We start from the raw sequence: 13,628 nt of genomic DNA, 5'->3' as shown, positions 1-13,628 counted from the left end.
GATCCCTCATTCTCTTTCAAGACCATACCCCCAATGACCTAACAACCTTCCTTCCACCTGGACACTTCTCTCAAAAGTTTCTACACCTTCAAATATCATGACCATAAGGACCAGACCTTTAACACATGTGTAAGCTGTTGAGTGGTACCCAAGACCCAAACTCCAGCAGCATTCTCCAGAGCTCTCCCTCTGTCCCTGTCCTCCCACCCCCACACCATATGTAAAGAAATGTAGAAGAACACAACAGTCATCCAGGGACCCGTATGTGCCAGTCAGTAACCTGGGGTCAAGGTCTGCAAGAATGAATGTAACCAACCCCTTTGATCAAGAAGCAGACAACGGAGGATTATTTTTTTAATCAACTAGCATTTGGAAAAACAACATGACACATTAGGGATAAGAGAGCACACAGGAAGGACATTGAATTCAGCCTTCAGAGATCTGTGCAAATGAATGAAGAAATACAGTGCTAAATTCACGACTGTATTTCAAAGGGGCTATTTTTAAATCTAACTCCATTATCCAACTTGATGTCACTTTCAACATTGACTTCCAGTTTTCTCCCTTCTATTGAAATGTTGAAGATTTCTTTTTTTATACTCAGACACATTGCTTTGCATTTTCAAAGTCAAGGCTCATTGTTATTCCTTCTCCAGGTCCTTTTGTATCGCTTCCCTGATATCCCTGGTATTCATAATATCTCCCAAATGAGTACCATCTGTGAGTCTCATCAGTGTGCTGTCTGTTCCCTATTCTGCCTTATGAATGAAGATGTTAAATAAGAACAGGCATTGTAGGGCAGCGGCTCTCTGCAGCACCTACCAGGGGTACCCTCAGTGTCTAGGGCATCTCCTTCCTGACATTCATTGCAGGATACCAGAGTCCCCCAAGTAGCCTTGAACATGAAATGACAGATGCTTGCGTGAGTTAAAACTTTTGAGTTATGGTACAGCATGGTTTACTTATATCCCTGTGTCGAGTCCTGGGTTCTGGAAAACAGTTGACAGACATCCTTTACACTACACCTTCCCTACTTGCAGTGCAGAACCATTCTTGCTCTTTACCGATAAACTTTGCAGATCTGCTTGCTGGAACTGCGTTATCTCGAAGTGCAGGGTAACAGCATAAAAATGGATGCTGTGCTGTTGTGGCAGGAGAGAACCCACAAGGTGGCATTAACAAGGAGTGTGGTAATAAAGCAATTTGATATCCTTACCCCAACAACCCAGGATGTCAAGAACGGGATTACCAGAGCTTGCAGAGTGACTTGGGGAGGCTGTTGGTGTGCTGAACATTGCACCCACTCACTAAGGTGGATGAGGGTATTTTCCCCTCCAAATCTCAAGCCAGCAGAAAGCATCCATAGAGTTTTTTAGAGTTTGATTAACAGTGTTTTGAAATCTGAGGGAGATTACCTTTGGTTTCTTCACCCACACCTAACAGCAAGAAGGCTGACTGTACTTACTAGGCAGATCATTTTCCCTGTGGGGCATGGCAAGACAAAGCAGAGGGAACTTGCTGTTATAGTCTCAAAAATTATTTCAAGGACTTTAAAAGAAAGGAGCTAATGACATCAGTTTCTTCCTGTAGATAAAGAATGGAACGTAAATATTTATGGAGAACATAAATGCAGTCATCTGCAGAAATGTGCTCGGACTGATGAAGCCCTGAGGACCTCATGGATGTTCATAAGCTTTTGATGTATAAAAAAAAAATAATCTAGAGATTATTTTATCCTTAAAACAAGCTTTGGTTTTCTCCTGGTTCTTCAGGTCACTCTATCAAATGGAGCTCAGCTGGACATGCTGCACTCTTTGCTGGTTCCCACTCACGCCTATGATTGGAAATGAGTCAGCTAAGGCTAAAAGATTAATGTAGCTTTGGCTAGGACAGTTAGCCTGCACCCCACGAGCTCTCTCTCATTGTCAAACAGTCTGCCCAAGAATTGTGATGCTTAATTTCAGTTGTCAGCTGAAGCTATACCTGTCTGGGAGAATCTGGAAGAGTACTTGTAATAAGGAGGGGGCCACTTGTTGGTTCCTGGCAGCTCAGCCCCGAAATAATCACACAGAATTTGTATTAATTAAATCACTGCTTGGCCCATTAGCTCTAGCTTCTTATTGGATAACTCTTGCATATTAATTTAACCCATTTCTATTAATCTGTGTATTGTCCCGTGGCTGTGGCTTACCGGCTAAAGTTCCACCTGGCTCCAGCGGGGCTACCATGGCTTTTCTCTGACCCGGCTTTCTTTCTCCCAGCATTCAGTTTAGTTTCCCCCTGCCTAGCTCTGTTCCCCTATTGCTTGCTATAGGCCCAAAGCAGTTCCTTTATTAACCAATGATATTCACAACACAACATACAGATGGGAATCCCACATCAAGTACTTCTGGGAAGCATTAACTAAAGAATGACCTTCATGAGGATTGGACAACATCCTCCAGCACAGGCCCAGATATAAAGAGGCCTGAGAGAATGTGGCCCTGTTTTTGCCTGCCTTCTTTCCCACCTTGCTTGTAAGTGCATCTACCCTATAGCTGATAACCCTTCACTGACATCAGAGCTGAGCTTCTTCAACTTGCCACTCTTGACTGAAGACTTAGTAGTTTTCCAGAAATCCTCTAGGCCTGTATTGTCAGATCAGGACTGTTGGGGCATCCAGCTTTGAGAACTAAGTAACTGCCAGGCTCTCAGCCTCTCCCATGTGAACACAGCTCACCGATGAACTGCCAAGCCAGGCAATACTTTCCTTTTATGAAATGTGTTTGTTCTGTCAGATCTTTTCCTTTAAAGAAGCCTGACTAATATTTGTGACATCAAAGCATGCCTCCAAAGCATGAGTGGTCCCTTGAAACTGGAATATCTTTAACTCCTTCGTGGTCTGTTGACCCTGAAGACTTAAAAGAGCAACTCAATCAAATTCTGTGGGTGGGCCAAGTCTACAATTCACTTTGACACATACATTTTTGTTTGTGTTTCAAAGAATTTTAACAAAATGTACCGAATATGCTTTACCGTGTGCTTTTAACACATTATTCCTTTCAAAATATCTAGCCTAATAACAGTTAAAACAGCCAGCATTGTCGACACATATGTATTATAGTTGAGATTAAAAATGTACCGCTGAATAGGGATTATACTTCAAGTATGAGATACAAGTTTGAACACGCAGGGACTTTCTTACAGCCACTGGATTCCAAGCACCTCGCATGCTGCAGAGGCCAGAGAGGGAAGATTGGCAGAAATAGCGAGAGTACTCATGGCACCAGTGAGCCACCATGTTGTACTTTGCTGCCTGGTACAAATACATGTTCATGGCATGATAGAATAACACCCTTTTCCTATGTGTGTTGAGGGCTGCTAGGGTTTCTACTGCACAATCACACACACATATATAAAAACAACATGTTTTTATATAAGATGAAATAAGCCCAGATGCAAAACTGAAGAGGGGTTAGATCGAGAGAGGAGTCATCAAAACAGGATTAAAAGTGATGTGAGAGGAAACATCAAATAGAGTTTTTCTTGGCAGGGAAAGAAAATGAAGAAGTTGAAACAAGAGCTTAGAAAATAATGGTTGAATGGTTAGTATGCAAAGATTATAAACGAGATGATATTTATTCTTTATATGAAAAAGAACAAGACTTTAGAGCATGATAATATTGTTGGGTACGTGAATTATATTCATGGAAAAAGTTAAATGCCAGCGCTGTCTCTAAGCATGACTCAGTGTTATTTTCTAGAACATTTTAATAGAAGGGATTACACTGTGCACAGCAGGCAAATGCTCTACCACTGAGTTACAGACACAGCTCCCTTTCCTAGAAACAGAAAAGAACAGAAACTACATTTTAGTGCAGCATATATCCCAAATAAAAGTAGATTATTCAATCCATCTTTTGCGTTCTTCATCCCTTTATTCTGTCAACAATATCTTAGCTATACAGTTAAAAAAATGGACAAATACATAAAAGAAGCCTGTCTCCCTTAATGTAGGGTGCGTATTTGAGAGGCAAAAATGAATACATGCTCTAGACTCCAGTCAAAATAAATTCTGGGTTTTTTTTAATGCATTCTGAGCCCAGATCTGGACTTGGTGATCTTTACAACTCTCATGATTAATAAGGACATCTCCTAATATAATCACCCAGCATCCCCACTGTCCTTTGAGATCTGCTGTCATCACTTGTCCAGATCCTGTGAATCATCTGAAGAGCTGACGTGCTTCTGAAGACCTCCAGCTCAGGATACACTCTCTGGTAATTTAAGTGGGCTATTCAGAGTGTAGGTGATTGTTTCCGTGCTTGCAATATGCTCCTCTATTACTTGTGCTGTAATCAACAAACCAGCCTTAATAAGACAGAATCTTGTATTGGGCTAATTATCCTGACAGGGACAACAAAGTTTAGACTGCACTTTGTCCTTTCCTGTCCTGCCAGCTGACTCATAAGCCTTAAGGGTTTACAGACAGCTGCAGAATCTGAAAATGACTAAGTTTTGAATTATAATGCACATACACATAATATATATGCACATACACATATATACACACATACATATACACATAATAAACATACACATAATAAACACACACATACACATATACATATTGTAACATATAACATGCATGGTATACACACATGCATATTGTAGCATACACACACATACATGATACACATCCAAATACACACACATGCACATACACGAGAAAATATTCTTGTATCTATAAGAAAGCTATTTCTTTGCTCTCAGTGGTTTTGATGTTGTGTGTGAGGGGATCATTTTCTTCACACAGCAATCATTTCCAGGTAACCCACTGGGAGTTTGAGAATTTAATTTCATTCTGGTACTCACTACCTACACTGCAGGCCTCACACCTTAGGGGCTCAGTTCTACAAGACCAGCCCCACTTCAGATGCCAGTCAGAAGTACCGAGTGTCAGAGTAATCACTTCTGCCCAAGCTGATTACAAGCCAAGGGTTTCCATTGCCTGATCTTCAAATTCAGCAATTTGCAATACCAACCTTCATAAATCAGAAATGCTTCACTTAAATCCATGAAAACAATATCAAGAATATTACTCTACATAGCACAAATCAACAGTCAGATGCAAGGATACATGTGGTGAAGTCCAGAAGGATCCTAAGCACAGACGCTTCCATGATCAGCAGCCATGGACTGGCTTCCGAGTGTACCTACCTTCCAACATATGGATGTATTCGCCATGCTAGGAGATGTCCTAACTGTGTAATTTGGGGATTTGTACAGAGATTTACTACATATGTAGTTTCTTAGAAACTCAATTCCTAAGGACTTCTGTCTTCTTAGTTGATATGGAACGGGGCTGAAAATTTGAGCTTTTAACCATGATCTGTCTTTTCTGTTGAGCATTCATTCTGCATCTTGAAGCTATAAAGAAGTCCAGTAAAGTTGCCTTCGTAGCAGAAATGGTGCAATTGTAGTCCAGGATGTCACAAAGCTCCATGTATAATGGTCCTGTTACCCCATCAGTGAGAAATTAGCATTTTAAGAAACTTTGTGTCATATATGTGTGCATGTTTTCTTAGTGTGTCACAGTAGTGAGCAAATTATTAATATTTTTGTCTAATTGTAAAATGCAACTTCTCCTCGATAAAGAGCTAGAAGAGTTACGGGAATTCCTTGACGCCATTTTGTATGTTTCTTGTCTGTCCTGTGCTATTCCTAACAGTTGCCGTATGCAGAGAAACGTCTCACCTTGTTTTATCTGTCCAGTTACTTAGTTTTGACAATAATTATCCTCAACAACAGTCAAAAACTGAATAACATCAATTGACCTTTATGAAAAACTTAATTTCTCTTCTAGCCTAGGCACCGAGGAAACCACTGGATGGTACAAGAGTTGGGTTGCCTGGAAGGAAAGCTTTAGAAGCCTGCAAGTACAGAAGCCTTACTTTAAGGTTCTATAGATATGAGACTCTTTCAAAATTTGAGCCAGGATTTCCTAACATCCTTTTTCTGTGCTCCAGTCTCACTATGGCATCTTTCCCTCTGAGTCAGATCGTGTAGATGTGACTGTAGGCATTTGGAGGAATATGAATGGGAGAAAGTGCAGTCATTTATACACTCATGTGTCCGATGGAATGTGTTTACGGGTCCCATCTCTGCCATGCATCCTTCAGGTGTTCCTGGTCTCCCTTGTTAAAAAGAAATAAATAAATAAAAATATAAAAATAAAAGAGCTTCCATGCATTGCTTCTCTCAGTCACTTACTAGCTCACTCCAGGGCCCCGAAGCGCAAACTCAGAGGTCATATGGTCATGACACAATGTGCTGTGTCACAGGACCTGTGTGGCTCCTGGAGGAAAGACCGTGGTTGAAAACATACTGAGCCAGAAGCATGTGTGGTAAAACCCACTTCTCATCCATATTGGCTATAAGTCCCTTCTCAATCCCTTCTCTCCTGTCAAGAATATGTGGATTAGAGCCTGAAACCTGCAATCACAAATATTCCAAACTTCCACTTCTGTGATCATGGCAAAAAGAAATAGTGCTCATCAGAATTTCCGAACATGCGGGACCTAAATGTGCATCAGGATTATAGGTGGGAAAGACCTGGATAGCAATTTCCTCGGATTTGTGAGATGTTACTGGTAATTACTGTTAAAGGTAAAAAAAAAAATTCCAAATCATTGCTATTAAAGAACATGTCAATCAAATAACATTATTTTTCTAGAAATAATTACTCTTCAAAATTCTTATTATGTGAAGAAGCAATCAGAGATGATGTTGCCAAAAGTGTTACAGAGACACATGATGAAATTCATTAATACATTGTTACTTTTTGGGATGCTTGTGATATTTGGAAGCTTTGAAGATTTTTGTCTTTTGTTGTAGTTTCTATGATGATTCTAAATAAATATTCATTCTCATGACCAAGAAACCATTTATAATTTTGAATTTGTTTTCTTAAAGGGGAATGTCTAAATTCCAAAACTCTCAGACTCAGGAAATTAAATCTACCTGGACAGGATTTAGCTTTCTAAATCCCATGTGTGATCACATTAATGATATATAAATATATAAAGCTATTTCCTTTTATATATTGTTTCTACAGCCTACTACTTTGGTATTTCAGCATGTACTGCAGGTCTACTGAGTTATCCAGCCTCATGGACTGAGAAACTACTGTATTCTGTTTGCAGCTAGCCATTGTAGGACTAGCTGGCCCACAGCATGTAAATCATTCTAATAAGCCCTCTTCATATATATAGAATAATGAAACTTTTAGAAGAGAGGGGGGGGGAGGGAGGGAGGGAGGGAGGGAAGGAGGGAGGGAGGGAGGGAGAGAGAGAGAGAGAAAGGGGGGAGGAGGAGAGAAAGAGAGATGAGAGATTTAGTTGGGAGCTACTTTTAACCAAAAGAGAATTTAGTAGACCTTAAGTTCCCATAAACCCAAGGACAGACAGAACTGGAGCACTTTAGACAGATCTGAGTGTCAGTTAGAAATTACTAGGAGGCATGGGTAAGTTCAATGGTAATGTTCAGTAAGGCTGTTGCCAAAATCAGGCATGAGCTGACCCTGAAATACTCAGAGAGTACAACCTGGTGTGTGTGTGTGTGTGTGTGTGTGTGTGTGTGTGTGTGTGTGTGTGTGTGTGTGTGTGTGTGAGAGAGAGAGAGAGAGAGAGAGAGAGAGAAAGGATGAAGTTGTGGGGGGGAGGTATCTGGGAGCAGTAAGAGGAAGAGTTGGGTTGCATATAATCAAAATATATTGTATGAAATTCTCAAAGAATAAAAGAGTTTTCTAAAAAGCCAAAAATGGATACAGCATTAGGGTGCAAAGTCAGAGTCAGGGGTTGTGGGACATGAAAGGCTTTCTAGCAAAATTTACCAGCCAGTGCCTTCAAAATGGTAGACCAGCTATTGCAAACCAATGTCCCTTACTTTGGAGGACTGGAGCTCCGTGTTGTTAGACATAACAGGGCCAACCTTTTCATAAGGAACAAGTAGCATAGATTCCAGAGGAGCAGGACCTTAGAATGGTTTGAAAATTAGACATAGGAGACATTTTCATCAGGTAATGATTCAGCTTTTGTATAGGCATAATCATGATGTTTTGAACACTTTAACAAAGCCAGCTGAATATTTGGGAGCTGAAAGATTAGAGACGTCAGCTTATAGTTCTTATGGTGGTGCCCCTCAGCTCGATGTCTTTTCTCCATTAGCCAATAGCAGCGTCTCCTCTTTAGCATGCGGATATTTATTTAAAGCACTCACTGATACAGGGTGACTTTAAAAATGAGTTTATGATATTGATAGTGTTGGGTCGCTCAAGAGGTTTTTCTGTTTTCCTTTCTCATTGCAGGAAAGTAGCAGGCATCCTGGATATTAGAATTTCTATTATTAGATAGAATAATAGCTCCATCATTTAATTTTACTTACACATTTTATTATATTTGTCCAACTGAGTGCTATTATGTTCCAGAATAATGGGGGATATTCATAACCTTCTTCAATCTCAAAATAAACCAGAGACTTGAAGTTTTCCCTCAGGAACCTCCAGTCTCAAATCCAAGAATTATCCCCCCTGTGCTCTCCTCCGTTTTGTTCCCTCTGACCATCCAATTTTAAATATTGCTTCCTATCCCTGAGGGCTTTAGATACCGAATCACAGGCTGCGTTTAAACAGACTTCACTTGGAGTTAATGAGTTGAATGTGCCTACTTGTTATTCACAGTCAGAACAAATGCGAAATAAAGTAGGCTTATTTAAATAGACAGAACGGCCACCTATAAAGCCATAGGTTATCAAACTGTAGAATTGGATTGGCTCTGTTTCCTTGGCCAAGGAAAAAGCCAGAGTGCTAACCTCTTGGTAACATTTTCTTACACTGAAGGAAGACACGGTGCTTTTGATTGCCTATCAGCGTTAGTGTTTGCGGATGTGGAGAGGCCCTCGTCTGTCAACCACAGAGATGCCTTGACCTACTTTGTCTGATTTTCTCTTCTTGCATTTTAAAATGCAGGATGAAGGACTGTAGAATTTTTTTCTTATCATTTCTCCTTAGCATTCTCTAAAAGGAAAAGAACACCAAAAATTCTTTTGAAAAGGGAAACAGTGAAATACTCTTGAGGTCAATTTGACCAAAAAAGAGGCATTGTTTTAAATAAGTTCTAAAATAAGACGTGCTGAGACTTTTGCAAGGAGAGACAAGGAGCTGTCTTCAAATAGTTTAAGATAATAAAAACCAGGCATATTCCCAGTGAACGCTTGGCATGGAAAGTATTTATGAGGCAATGCCTCTTTGCCCTGTCTTTCATGAATCTATCAGATGCCAAGGGGCTTAAGGTATTGGGAGTTGTCTTTTTGGAGTTAATTGGGAAGAGAGCTATGTTTGTCTAGGGGAAAGCATACTCTTCTATGTCAGAAGTAAGGGTTGTTGATAAAATACTCAACAGACAATTATCTGAGCAGATCAACCAAGCCCAACCACAGGAGAGGAAAACGACATTACCTTTAGCATACGCACCTGGAGACAAGATGGACCGGAACAGTTTTGAAGCTATCAGCATCCTCACAAAGAGGCTTTATGAGAACCGCCAGCTGATATTTGTGATCATGAGGATCCAGAATGACAGCCACTGAGCTAATGGAAGGAATAAGGAGTCTCGGGCAGGTACGGAGCATGTGTGACGCCCAGCACATTTACATCAATGGATATCGTGGAAGGGGGGCTTGAAATAAAGGAAAGAGTTCTGAAGTCACTGGAGTCTGAGAGTCAGAGAAATAGGGTTCCTACCACCCATGATAATGTGGTCACTTCCACACAGTTCCTGGAAAAAACTGTAAGACATAATGCAATCTAAGCTGCAGTTCCCAGTGTCTTAGAGTATCAGAGTTAACCTGTAAATTCATCAGCATTAATCTATAAATGGGTCATTAGGAAATCCAGGGTTGCTGCAAAATGCAATTTCTTGAGGATTTCTTGACAGAGTGTGTCCAAGGGCAGCAGCGCCGCCAGGGGACTCCTGCCAATTAGATCATAGGTGGACTCTAGCTAGCAGTCAGGACTCTTCTCCAACACGGCCTATTCTTGTTTTATCTCACGCTGATCTTAGCATGCCAGGCACTTTCCCTGAATGTGATATTCAGGTATCAGTTATTTATAGATACTCAGTACTTGCCCTAGACACCTTGTTCCTTCCTCTACTTCAGCGTCTCTCTCATCAAGTCTCTCGGTGAGAACACTGATAACTAAAAAACTGTTTTCTATCCCATCTTGTCTCCAAGCAAGCAGAATTGCACCAGGTCCAGTTGTGAAGCTCCACCTACCATTCCAACAGTTTTGTCTGTTACAGTATGCCAAGAAACTGCAGAAAGAAAACAATCCCGGATGATTCTTGGGCAATCATGGGGGTTATGACTCAAGATGACTGAGGTCAGGTCAGGTTGAATCCCTGTTGCCAGTTCCATCAGATGATAACCTCATCCTTGTTAACCCCATTTAACTTTAATTACTTCCTAAAAGCCCTATCACCAAACACAATCTGACTGTAGGTTAAGGCTTCAGCACATCATCCAGGAGAGGACCAGTTCTGTTCACAGCAGGATTCCTTAGCTTTATTGAACGGAATTTTAAGTTGCAGCTTTGTTGTCAAGAGGGAAGGAAGTGAAATATCCTTTCCCTGCCCACATTCCCAGAATTTATAACAGAATTTCCTCCCTAAGTCCCCTTATCTTCTGCCAAAGCAACCCCCAAATATTTTCACCTAAGCGTTTTGCTATTCAGTGGACAATAGACTCTGTTAATTTCTGTGTTTGAAAAGTCATCTGCAATTGAAATTGGTGACGTAATAATGCAGGGTAATCAATAGAACATGCAAGGGATTTGATAGTGGCGTGTTTTTATAACCATTCTGCCTTTAATTCAGGCTGGGGTTGCAGCCTTGATGCCGGTCATCGAATGACAATATATGGGCACGCTACTACTGCCCACCATCTCTCCCAGCAAGCAGGGCCTGCCTTGAGTTGCAATCCCTTCGGATGATTTTTTTATTTAATAAATGAGTATTAATTTTTCTGCATCATCTTCAATCCATAGCACTCACAGTAGACTGGAAACTAAGCCACTGGGAATTCTCTTGAGATGTTGGCATTTACATGAAATGATAATAAGGAAGAACAATCACAATGAGCCATTTTTAAAAAAAAAAAATGTTCACACTGAAGGGCAGCTAATTTTTTTTTATCTTTTTCCAGGACTGTGTGGGCATAGAGAGTGAATTGGGGGCCATGCCTCTGCTCTATGTCTTCAGTAATTGCTTGAGCACGTGACTTGAGGTTTGAGGTGTGTATAGAGTACAGTTTTGATATATGTCAGAGACTGTTGCCGGCATCTTCATGCTATCTCATTAATCCCCTCAACAGCCGAGTGAGCCACATGACATTACCCTTACTTTATAGTGAAGTTACGGGGCTTGCCTAATTTTATGAGTTAAAGGTGAGTCCTTTCTCTGGTTGCCAAATCCCAAAGGCTTTCTGCAACACCTGAACTAATAGAACCAGACTGTGCCTGAGTGTCATGGGAACCACAGATAAGATATGGCCCGCCACCCTGGAATATTACTGTTTCTCATGGGAGTTGAGTTTCGCCAGAACAACTATAGCAAACACCCCTGACTAGCGGCAGAAACAGCAGAAATTGATTCCTTGTATTACTACAGGCTTGCATCCCAAGATCAGGATGGCCAGATTCTATGTGTGCTATGATTCTGTCTCTGTGATTTAAAATGCTCTGGCACCTTCACGTGATCATTCTTCTGTGTCTGTCTTAATCTCCGTCCTCCTCCTCTTTCTTGTCCTCTTCTTCCTTTTCCTCTTCCTCTTATTTCCTCCTCATCTTCCTCCATTCTTGTTTTTCAGGCTAGCAGAGCACAGGAGGATTTGGAGCACACCTTGATGACCTACTTACCCTCTGTTGTCTCCTCCAGGACAGTTACTCTCTGAGGTCTTGGGAGACAAGACGACTTATATACATGAGACTTGGGGGGGGGGAGGCACAATTCAGTCTAAAACAGCAGGCAATTCGAAACACCCAGGATGGGAGAGGGTGTAAAGTATAATACACAGTAGCCTGGACTCCAGATTTGATCACTTTAGAGGACTAATATTTAGTCTTTCATGAAGTATGCAAGTTTTCTTGAACAAGTCTTTTAACTGTCTCTTCTTCAGTGACTGTCTTTGAAATGAGATCATAGTCTTCTAAATTGTGTAAGGAGATTCGTTGAATTAATACATGGCAAGCATATATCTGGAATGTGCTAAATACAGGACATTTCTCATCCTTCTTAGAGTAAAATGCAGAAATTCTCTCCCTTTTACTGCCTATATTTAAGATGTAGGAGATGGTGTTTTGCTATGCATAGTGAAAGAATTGCTACAGCACTATCAGTGCACAGAACTAATTTTGTGGAAAGCCCAGCTAAAGGCTGTTGTCTTAGCAAGGGTTCAATATACAGCAACACGGGAACCCAGAGTCCCTTGCCAGATGTTAGATCACTAGGCCTTTGCATCTTGTCACAATTGCATCTTTCTGCCACTTGGTTTGCCCCTCTGCTTCTCCTTTCCCTGCTACATCTCTGTTGTATTTCTGGGTACTCCACTCTTCTATTTTAAGGGTTCTACGTATAAATGAGATCGTGCAGTGTTTTGATTTCTATGTCTGGCTTATGCCACTTAGCATAATGTACTCCAGGTTCACCTACAGTGTCACAAAAGGCAGGGTCCCATTCCTTTTCAGAGATTGAGTAATATTTCAACACGTGTTGATGACACGTGTTTATATAGGCACATGTATCCCCTTTTCCTTGCCTACTCATCTGTTAACACATGCTTCGATTATTCACTTAGCTTTTGGGAGAAATGCTATAGTAAGCACAGGAGCACAGATATTTGGACAAGGTCCCAATGATCTTGCCCTGACCTAATAGCCATAGAGAAATTTTTTTTTTTTTTTTTTTTTTGGTTTTTCGAGACAGGGTTTCCCTGTAGTTTCTAGAGCCTGTCCTGGAACTAGCTCTTGTAGACCAGGCTGGCCTCGAATTTAGAGATCCGCCTGCCTCTGCCTCCCGAGTGCTGGGATTAAAGGCATGCGCCACCACCGCCCGGCCCATAGAGAAATTATTAAGAATACAATAGGGACCCAGAAATAAATACAAACTTGTATGGTCAACTAATTTTCATGAAGAACACCACAAAGATGTAGGAATTGGATAGTCTTACAGATAATCAATACTGAGAAAACTAGATATCTATATAGCACTGACTAGAATTAGACTCTTTTACGTACACATAAACAACTTAAACTAGATCATAAAAGTCCTAGAAGAAAACTCAGGAGATTTGCCATGGCAATACCTTTCTGACATTATACAAAAAGTTTAGGCAGAAGTAAACAAGTAGGACTCCATCAAACAAACAAACAAACAAACAAACAAAAAAAACCTCTACACAGCAAAAGAAATGACCCGCAAAATAGAAAAGCTGCCTGCTAATTGGCAGAAACTGTCTGTTAACCAAGCCCCCTTTAATCATTAAGTTAAAACTTTTGTGTTAGGCTGGGCAGTAGTGGCACGTGCATTTAATCC

This window comes from Arvicola amphibius, chromosome 17 (genome assembly GCF_903992535.2).
Source record: "Arvicola amphibius chromosome 17, mArvAmp1.2, whole genome shotgun sequence".
Lineage (NCBI taxonomy): Eukaryota > Metazoa > Chordata > Mammalia > Rodentia > Cricetidae > Arvicola > Arvicola amphibius.
This window is presented reverse-complemented; position numbering follows the sequence as displayed.